The sequence below is a fragment of the Stegostoma tigrinum genome, chromosome 46 (assembly GCF_030684315.1).
Source record: "Stegostoma tigrinum isolate sSteTig4 chromosome 46, sSteTig4.hap1, whole genome shotgun sequence".
Taxonomy (NCBI): Eukaryota; Metazoa; Chordata; class Chondrichthyes; order Orectolobiformes; family Stegostomatidae; genus Stegostoma; species Stegostoma tigrinum.
Window position 1 is genome coordinate 7683879 of NC_081399.1, and position 10365 is coordinate 7694243.

General features: G+C 48.8%; 1 protein-coding gene across 4 annotated transcripts in view; it reads left to right on the plus strand.

Moving 5' to 3' along the window:
* LOC125449610 (smoothelin-like protein 2) overlaps window positions 1–741 on the plus strand; it is a 28773-nt gene extending 28032 nt beyond the window's left edge. For all 4 annotated transcript variants that reach the window (XM_059642850.1, XM_059642849.1, XM_059642848.1 and 1 more), the window contains exon 8: window positions 1–741. This exon is cut by the window's left edge and continues 629 nt beyond it. The gene's annotated coding sequence lies outside the window, so the exon portion shown is untranslated.
* The last annotated feature ends 9624 nt before the right edge of the window (window positions 742–10365 follow it).

Genomic DNA, 10365 nt, shown 5'->3' on the forward strand with positions numbered 1-10365 from the left:
TGTGTTCGAGACGTGGTCTCAGCAAAGAACCACCCCCCCCCACCGCCACCTTCTGACAATGAACTGCGAACCTTCCTTATCCTCGCACTCTGGCCTGCTTGCTAAAACATAAAAAGCAACAGTCTCAATTTATTCTTCCCACTGCCTGCTCTGCATGTGTTCCTTGTCTCGCAGAACATCAACAGTTGAAAGTTTCTGAGATAACAAGGTGCAGAGCTGGATGAACCCGGGCAGTATCGGAGGAGCAGGGAAGGTGACGTTTCTGGTCTGGGCCCTTCTTCAGAAATGATGACCGGGATGTTGCCTGGAATGGAGGGTTTGAGTTATTGGGGGGGGGGAGGGGGGAGACTTTTTTGTCACTGGATCTTAGGAGGTTGAGGGTTGACTGTCTAGAGGCTTATAAAATCATGAGGCGTATAGATAAAGTGAATGGCAGGAATGTTCAGAAATTTCTGAAGAAGGGTCCCGACCCGAAACGTCAGCTTTCCTGCTTCTCTGATGCTGCTGTGTTCATCCAGCTCTGCACCTTGTTATCTCAGATTCTCCAGCATCTGCAGTTCCTACTATCTCTATCATTGGAAGTTTCGCTGTCTTTAGAAAAATAATCTTCCATTTTATTCTTGCGACCAAAGTGTTGTGAGCTAGAGAGATCCACTAACGCAAGATTGGAACGCCTGTGTGTGCTTAACGCAGCTCCAACAAACACTCAAGAAGCTCGACACCATCCAGGACAGAGCAGCCCCCCCGCCCCCCCCCCCCCCCCCCCCCCGCCGACCCCGCTCGATTGGCACCACATCCACAAACATCCCGCTCCCTCCCCCCACACCGACGCTCAGTCGCAGCAGTGTGTACCCTCTACAAGATGCTCTGCAGAAATTCACCAAAGACCCTCAGGCAGCACCTTCCAAACCCCACGACCCACTTCCATCCAGAAGGACAAGGGGCAGCAGGTACCTGGGACCCCCACCCCCTGCAGGTTGCCCTCCCTAATCTCAGATCTACCTCCTCGAGAGCTCCCTCTGCCTCTTTGTGCCCACAGCCTGGCCACTCCTGTTGACAACGGTCCTCTGCCCAATCTCCTTGGGCACCTCTCCATGGTCTTCCTGTCTGGTGGTGACCCCAAATGTACACCATGCTCCAACTGTGCTGTGCCTGAGCGGTTCTCACACCAATTCCCAGCATCAGCTCCCTGCCTTTCTGAGATCGCGTCCCTCCCTACTCCTTTGGTCAATTATTACAACACATTGGAGCGGGAGAAGGCCATTCAGCCCCTAGAGCGCATTCTGTCACTCAGTGAGATCATTGGCTGGCCTGTGGCCTAACACCTGCCTTTGACCCATCTCCCTTTATACCTTTGCTTGACAAAACGTGTATCTCTCCCTCTGATTTAACTAGTCCGGCATCCACCGCCATATATGAAAGGAAGTCCCAAGTCTCTCCCATCTTTTGTGTGTCGAAGTGCTTCTTAGCATCTCTCCTGATCTCTCCGACCCTCATTCTCAGACTATTCCCTGTAGCAGTAGAATCTCCAACCTGTGAAAATTGTTCACCGTTCGCGGCCCTGCCTTCTCCTGCTCACATTTCGAAGACTTCGATCAGATCACCTTTCAATCTTCTAAATTCTGGAGAAGTTCTCCCCTTTTACACCTCCCTCCTGAATGTCTCACCAGAACAGTCTGTTATTTGTCCCTTACTCACTAATGGGATGAGGGTGTTGCTGGCCAGGGCACCATGTATTGCCCATCCTTAATTACCCAGAGGGCAGTTGAGAGTCAATCACGTTGCTTTGGGTCTGCGGTCACTTGTAAGCCCAGTCCAGGTAAGGATGGCATTTTCCTTCCCTCAAGGACATTAGTGAACCAGATGGGATTTTCCAACAATCGACAACGGTCATCACTAGATTCTTAATTCCAGATGTTTGTTGCGTTCAAAATCCACCGTCTGCCCTGGGACCCCAGGTCCCCAGAACATTACACGGTCTCAGGATTACAGAGACAATACCGCTAGGCCGTTGCCTCCCTGTATACACTGGTGTGTTCAATATCACTCCCTCTCCACCTGACTCCTCCCATTAAAAGAAATGCCCCCCAGCCTTACCAAACTCCCTTGCACTGCCTTCAAAGCAAACACAGCTTTTTTTCTCCCACCCATTTCGTTGCGTTCATCTGCCTCATCCACACCCTCAACATCGTAGTGAGGGAAGGTCATTGATGAAGCAGCTGGAGATGGTTGGGCCGAGGACACGACCCTGAGGATCTCCTGGAGCTGGGAAGACTGACCTCCAACAGGCGCGACCACCTTCCTGAAGTGTCGGGAGAAGATAACTTTGAACCAGAGTTGGGAAAAACAGCGCGGATTTATGTAAACTGATGCTGAGGGACTTGTGGGAAATTGCGGGTGAAAGGCCTGGTGATTGAGGGGCGCGTTTGGGCTTTAAAGCAAAACAGCTTTTCTAAACGTGATTTCCGTCGCTGTCACACTTTAACATGCCGCTTCTATTAAAAAAAAACCTCATCCACGCTGTGTTCGTAGCTTCCTTTTATATGAACCAAAGCTGTGATAGAGAGCTCCACACTGTGTCTAACCCCATGCTGTCCCTGTCCTGGGCGCTCTCGATCCTGACACTGGATATAAGGTGGAGGACACACGGTCAGGGTAATGTAGAGAGAGCTCTACACTGTATTTAACGCCTGTCAAGTTTGGGTTCCTGTTGATATCTCTCTGCCTGTTTGCATGTCTACCTGTCTGGGTACCTTTATGTGTGGGTATCTCCCTGTTTGAGTGCCTGTGTGTGTATATCTCCCTGTTTGAGTGCCTGTGTGTGTATATCTCCCTGTTTGAGCGCCTGTGTGTGTACATCTGTGTGTGTGTATCTCCCTGTTTGAGTGCCTGTGTGTGTGTATCTCCCTGTTTGAGTGCCTGTGTGTGTATATCTCCCTGTTTGAGTGCCTGTGTGTGTATATCTGTGTGTGTGTATCTCCCTGTTTGAGTGCCTGTGAGTGTATCTGCCTGTTTGAGTGCTTGTGTGTGTATATCTGTATGTGTATATCTCCCTGTTTGAGTGCCTGTGTGTGTATATCTTTGTGTGTGTATCTCCCTGTTTGAGTGCCCGTGAGTGTATCTGCCTGTTTGAGTGCCTGTGTGTGTATATCTGTGTGTGTGTGTCTCCCTGTTTGAGTGCCTGTGTGTGTATATCTCCCTGTTTGAGTGCCTGTGTGTGTATATCTGTGTGTGTGTATCTCCCTGTTTGAGTGCCTGTGAGTGTATCTGCCTGTTTGAGTGCCTGTGTGTGTATATCTGTGTGTGTGTATCTCCCTGTTTGAGTGCCTGTGTGTGTGTATCTGCCTGTTTGAGTGCCTGTGTGTGTATATCTGTGTGTGTGTATCTCCCTGTTTGAGTGCCTGTGAGTGTATCTGCCTGTTTGAGTGCCTGTGTGTGTATACCTGTGTGTGTGTATCTCCCTGTTTGAGTGCCTGTGTGTGTATATCTCTGTGTGTGTATCTCCCTGTTTGAGTGCCTGTGTGTATATCTGTGTGTGTGTATCTCCCTGTTTGAGTGCCTGTGTGTATATATTTTTGTGTGTGTATCTCCCTGTTTGAGTGCCTGTGTGTGTATCTGCCTGTTTGAGTGCCTGTGTGTGTATATCTGTGTGTGTGCATCTCCCTGTTTGAGTGCCTGTGTGTGTATATCGGTGTGTGTATCTCCCTGTTTGAGTGCCTGTGTGTGTATATCTGTGTGTGTGTGTCTCCCTGTTTGAGTGCCTGTGTGTGTATCTGCCTGTTTGAGTGCCTGTGTGTGTATATCTGTGTGTGTGTATCTCCCTGTTTGAGTGCCTGTGTGTGTATTTGTGTGTGTGTATCTCCCTGTTTGAGTGCCTGTGTGTGTATATCTCCCTGTTTGAGTGCCTGTGTGTGTATATCTGTGTGTGTGTATTTCCCTGTTTGAGTGCCTGTGTGTGTATATCTGTGTGTGTGTATCTCCCTGTTTGAGTGCCTGTGTGTGTGTATCTCCCTGTTTGAGTGCCTGTGTGTGTGTATCTCCCTGTTTGAGTGCCTGTGTGTGTATATCTGTGTGTGTGTATCTCCCTGTTTGAGTGCCTGTGAGTGTATATCTGTGTTAGTGTATCTCCCTGTTTGAGTGCCTGTGTGTGTATATCTGTGTGTGTGTATCTCCCTGTTTGAGTGCCTGTGAGTGTATATCTGTGTGTGTGTGTCTCCCTGTTTGAGTGCCTGTGTGTGTATCTGCCTGTTTGAGTGCCTGTGTGTGTATATCTGTGTGTGTGTATCTCCCTGTTTGAGTGCCTGTGTGTGTATATCTGTGTGTGTGTGTCTCCCTGTTTGAGTGCCTGTGTGTGTATATCTGTGTGTGTGTATCTCCCTGTTTGAGTGCCTGTGTGTGTATATCTGTGTGTGTGTATCTCCCTGTTTGAGTGCCTGTGTGTGTATTTGTGTGTGTGTATCTCCCTGTTTGAGTGCCTGTGTGTGTATATCTCTGTGTGTGTGTGTCTGCCTGTTTTGAGTGCCTGTGTGTGTATCTGTGCATGTGTCTGCCTGTTTGAGTGCCTGTGTGTGTGTATCTCCCTGTTTGAGTGCCTGTGTATGTATATGTGTGTGTATGTCTGCCTGTTTGACTGTCTGTGTATCTACCCTAGTGTATGTATTGAGTTCATTATTGATGTAAATTTGCAAGGGGCTGCAATCAGTTGTGGAACGCTGTCTTTGAGACCTGCACCATCCCATTTCTTATCCAACCTGCTTAAATGATTGCAGGTCTTCTGTTACCAATTCAACCGATGTTACCACTGGAGAAGTCAGATCCCTGACTGAAATCTGACTTGATAGATCAGAATTTATTTACTTAAGGTGCTGGTCGTTCACTGAAGCCAAAGACACAATGTTGCAGATTTGGTTTTAACAAGAAAACAGAAGTGTATCACGCAAAACGATAAAATAGAAAAACCAAACTACTTATATGGAACTTATAATTCAGGAAGTTTTGAAAAGCAAAGCAGAACAAAATCTCACCTGATTCCCAGAGCCATTACCTTGTAGTACTGAGATAACGGGTCTAGGCCCGAAACGTCAGCTTTTGTGCTCCTGAGATGCTGCTTGGCCTGCTGTGTTCATCCAGCCTCACATTTTATTATCTTGGAATCTCCAGCATCTGCAGTTCCCATTATCACTGAGATAACAGTTTGCTATTCCAGAAAAATTTAATTGAACTGAGTCTTTAAGTAATTCATCCTGACAATTTGATAGCTGTTTCCTTGATCATTACACAATTAAGCTTAAATTTTAAGGTTCAAATACTTCTGGTCCGGACTTTTAAAACTAAAACCCTAACCCTAACCCTAACCCACTTCCTAGATAACAAGGTGTAGGATGAATGCAGCAGGCCAAGCAGCATCATAGGAGCAGGAAGGCTGACGTTTCGAGTCTGGACCCTTCTTCAGAAATGGGAGAGGGGAAGGAGATTCTGAAATAAATAGGGAGAGAGGGGGAGGCAGATAGAAGATGGATAGAGGAGCAGGCAGGTGGAGAGGAGAGAGACAAGTCAAAGAGGTGGGGATGGAGCCAGTACAGGTGAGTGTAGGTGGGGAGGTAGGGAGGAGATAGGTCCATCCAGGGAGGACAGACAGGTCAAGGGGGCTGGATGAGATTCGTAAGTAGGATGGGGCTTGAGGTGGGAGGAGGGTATAAGTGGGAGGAAGGACAGGTTAGGGAGGCAGGGACAAGCCAGGCTGGTTTGGGATGCCAGTGAAGGTGAGTGTAGGTAGGGAGGAGCTATGCCAGTAAAGATACTAAACTAAATACTTTGGCAAGAAGTTGTTCTCGCATCTAATTCTAGACAGGTTTTCTTTGAACTGCCAACAGCTTTCCAATCTGTGGGCTTTTTCTAAGCAAAAAATCATTTTTGATTCTGCTAAACAGGAAGTAAGCAAATGCCTTTCATTGTTCGTTCTGAATGTAAAACTCAGATAAGATAAAGAAGCAATATTATCACAAGTCACTTACTCTCTGACTCATGTTGGTTCAATATAATGGCTTCAGGAAAAAAAACTGACAAGCTATTTATTAACCACATGCCGCCACCGCACCCCCCCAACACGGAACAAAGCCCACATGCCACTACTTCAAAATCCAAACAAATTCCTGAGGCCCAGCTCCTTGCATTCCAAGTCCCAGACCCTATCCCATTTTGCCCTGTGGCCTTGAAGCCATACCTGCTGTGGGCCTGAGGCCAAGATCCCACCCCCTGTGGTCCTGAGGTGCAGACCCAACTCCCATGGTCATGAGACCCAGACCCTGATTCGGACGCTGACTGCTTCAGTATCTGAGGAGGTGTGACTGGTGCTGAACACTGTGCTTTCTATGTACAGGACATACCTGGGCAATTTTCCACATTGTTGGGTAGATGCCACTGTTATAACTGTGCAGGAAGAGCTTGGCTCGGGGACCAGCAGGTTCTGTGGCACCAGTGTTCAGTACGATTGCTGGAATGTTACCCTCCTCCAGGATTGTTTAATTGTCCACCACCATTCATGACTTGATGTGGCAGAACTGCAGAGCTTAGATCTGATCCGTTGGTGGGATCGCTTAGTTTTGTCTATCACTTGCTGCTTTTGCTGTTTGGTGGCTTCACCAGGTACCTCATCTTCAAGTAAGCCTGCTCCTGCTCCTGGCATCCTGCACTCTCCATTGAACCAGGGCTGATCCCCTGGCCTGGTGGTGTTGGCTGAGTGGGGGATATGCCGGCCCGTGAGGTTACAGATTGTGCTGGAGTACAGTTCTGCTGCTGTTCATGGCCCACAGCGCCTCATGGATGCCCAGTCTGTGCTGCTAGCTCTGTGCGAAGTCTGTCCCATTGAGCACGGTGATAGTGCCACACAACACGATGGGAGGTTATTCTCAATGTGACGGCGGGACTTCATCTCCACAGGGACTGTGCGATGGTCACTGTTACCAGTACTGCCCTGGACAGATGCATCTGCAGCTGGCACGTTGGTGAGGATGGGGTGTAGTGAGCTTTCCCCTCTTGTTGGTTCCCTCACCACCTGCCGCAGACCCCGTCCAGCAGCTATGTCCTTTAGGACCCCACCAGCTCGATCTGTAGTCCTGCTGCCGAGCCACTCTTGGTGATTTGAAATCCCCCACCCAGAATATATTCTGTGCCTTTGCCATCCCCGAAGTGTTGTTCAACATGAAGGAGTACTGAGAGGCAGTACTTATTTGACCTATTTGATCCCTTTGTAATCTCAGAAAACCTTCTTCACTGTCCAATCATGCCACCAATTTTGGCGTCATCAGCAAACTTATTAAACATGCTTTCTCTGTTTGCATCTAAATCATTTATAGAAATGAGAAACAAAAAGGGGACCCAGAGCTGATCCCTGTGTAACTGGGCTTGCAGGCTTAGTTTAAGGTATATTATATTTTTCAACAAGTTAATGGACTTGTTAACAAGTTTAACGCACTTGGAATACTGTGTCCAGTTCTGGTCGCCCTATTATAGGAAAGATGTGGATGCTTTGGAGAGGGTTCAGAGGAGGTTTACCAGGATGCTGCCTGGACTGGAGGGCTTATCTTATGAAGAGAGGTTGACTGAGCTCAGTCTCTTTTCATTGGAGAAAAGGAGGAGGAGAGGGGACCTAATTGAGGTATACAAGATAATGAGAGGCATAGATAGAGTTGATAGCCAGAGACTATTTCCCAGGGCAGAAATGGCTAACACGAGGGGTCATAGTTTTAAGCTGGTTGGTGGAAAGTATAGAGGGGATGTCAGAGGCAGGTTCTTTACGCAGAGAGTTGTGAGAGCATGGAATGCGTTGCCAGCAGCAGTTGTGGAAGCAAGGTCATTGGGGTCATTTAAGAGACTGCCGGACATGCATATGGTCACAGAAATTTGAGGGTGCATACATGAGGATCAATGGTCGGCACAACATCGTGGGCTGAAGGGCCTGTTCTGTGCTGTACTGTTCTGTGTTCTAATGAATAAAGAGAATATACTGACTGTAATAACTGTTCATCGACAGGATAAGGACATTGCTTTTAGGCAGCATTTATTGTCCATCCTCAATGCACCAGAGTCAATCACATTGCAGTGGGTCTGCAGTTTATACCAATACAAGATTATGGACATTCGGAGAAAGGTAGAAATGGATTAGGGATGGTTTTGTGCGAAGAACGTTGTGTCCCACAAACTCGGTTTGAGTTCTTTTGAGGAATTGTTGCCAAAGAGATTGATGGTCGGCACAACATCATGGGCTGAAGGGCCTGTTCTGTGCTGTACTGTTCTGTGTTCTAATGATTAAAGAGAATATACTGACTGTAATAACTGTTCATCGACAGGATAAGGACATTGCTTTTAGGCAGCATTTATTGTCCATCCTCAATGCACCAGAGTCAATCACATTGCAGTGGGTCTGCAGTTTATACCAATACAAGATTATGGACATTCGGAGAAAGGTAGAAATGGATTAGGGATGGTTTTGTGCGAAGAACGTTGTGTCCCACAAACTCGGTTTGAGTTCTTTTGAGGAATTGTTGCCAAAGAGATTGATGACTAGCATTACAGAGTTTCACCCCTCCTTAGGTCCAAAATCATAGGAGTAAACTGGTCTTGCCTTGAGGTGCTCGAGCCCATGCTGGCTTCACCTCCGAGGCTCAAGGATGGGAGGTAAGATGGGCCCTTGCCAGTTGGTCCATCCAGTTCCATGTCATTGTTGAGGCTTCGAAGGAAATCACAAAGCTGAACGCTCAGAAAGGCCTTGCTGTAGGTCTGGAGTTACATGTAAACTAGGCCAGGCAGGGACTGTTCCAACTGCGCCAGTGGTTTGCTGGTTATCTTTTAGATCATTAATCCCAGATTAAACTGTTGAATTCAAATATCATTGTCTTCTGTGGTGCAATTGGAACCTAGGTCCGTAGTACATTAACCCCTGTTTCTGGAGTAGTTATAATATCACAAGCCTTCCACACCCAACTACCCGCACCCCCCACCCAAAAGTCCTCAGGCCTAGACCCCTCCTCCTATGGTCCTGAGGCGTAAACCCACCTCCATGTGGTCCTAAGGCCTAGGCCCCACCCACTATAGTCCTGAGACCTAGGCCCCTCCCCCGTGGACGTAAGGCCGAGACCCTACCCGCTATAGATAACAAAGTGTGAAGCTCCTAAGATGCTGCTTGGCCTGCTGTGTTCCCTATCCACTACAGTCCTGAGGCCTAGACCCCACCCACTATGCTCTTGAAGCCCATCCATATTCGTCCTGAGGCCTAAACCCTGTCTCTTATGGTCCTGAGCAGAAACGGTTCCAGAAATCAGGGCCCTCCTCCTCGGGTTTGGGTTTGCACTCTAGCACCTTGGTAACATCTAGTGGATGGTGTTTAGGCCTCAGGAACAATAAGGGTGGGGTCTAGGCCTCAGGGCTATTGTGGGTGGGGTCTAGGCCTCAGACACCACCCCCATTGGTCCAGTGGCCTATGCCCCACCCTCTGTGGTCCTAAGGCCTAGACCCATCCACTACGGCCCTGAAACCTCGACACCACCACGATTGGTACTGAGGCCTAAACCACCCCCAAGTGGGTCTGAGGCCTAGACCCCACCCTTATTGTTCCTGAGGCCTAAACACCATCCACTAGATGTTACCAAGGTGCTAGAGTGCAAACCCAAACCCGAGGAGGAGGGCACTGATTTCTGGAACCGTTTCTGCTCCACCTATGCCAGCTATCCTGGTAATACTGCTTACGTTGCAGGGAATCCCTCACCACAGCTCAATGCTCGTTTGCTGCAGTGTTTATCTGAGGCTGTGGCGATGGCTATTCGCACTGATAACATGGATTGGCCAGATAACACTCGTCCCCAGAGGAGAAGGGCCTTGACTTCTTACTGGAACACTGCGAAGGAATCCAAACCGACCAGGGTCAAGTATGACATGGTTGCAGCATCCCCCACACCCACCCAGGCACAAAAACCCTGCAACGGTAGTAGATTCGCCAACTTTAGGTACATTTAAGCCGTCATTGGATGAGCATATGGACGTACGTGGAATAGTGTAGGTTAGATGGGCTTCAGATCGGTATGACAGGTCGGCACAACATCGAGGGCCGAAGGGCCTGTACTGTTCTATGTTCTAAGGTCCTGAGGCCTTGACCCGGCCTCCAGTCTGCCCCCAATCCCTTGATCATGACCCCGCAATGTCCTGACTTCCCAACCACACAGTCCCTTGACCTTCAGGCCTGTCCCTAAAGGACAGGCCCCGCCCCCACACACTTGGCCCCGCCCCTTACAGACAGCTCCGTCCCCCATTCACGGTCTGGCCCCTCAACAGGCCGCCTGGCCCCGCCCCCGGCCGTCAGGCCCCGCCCTC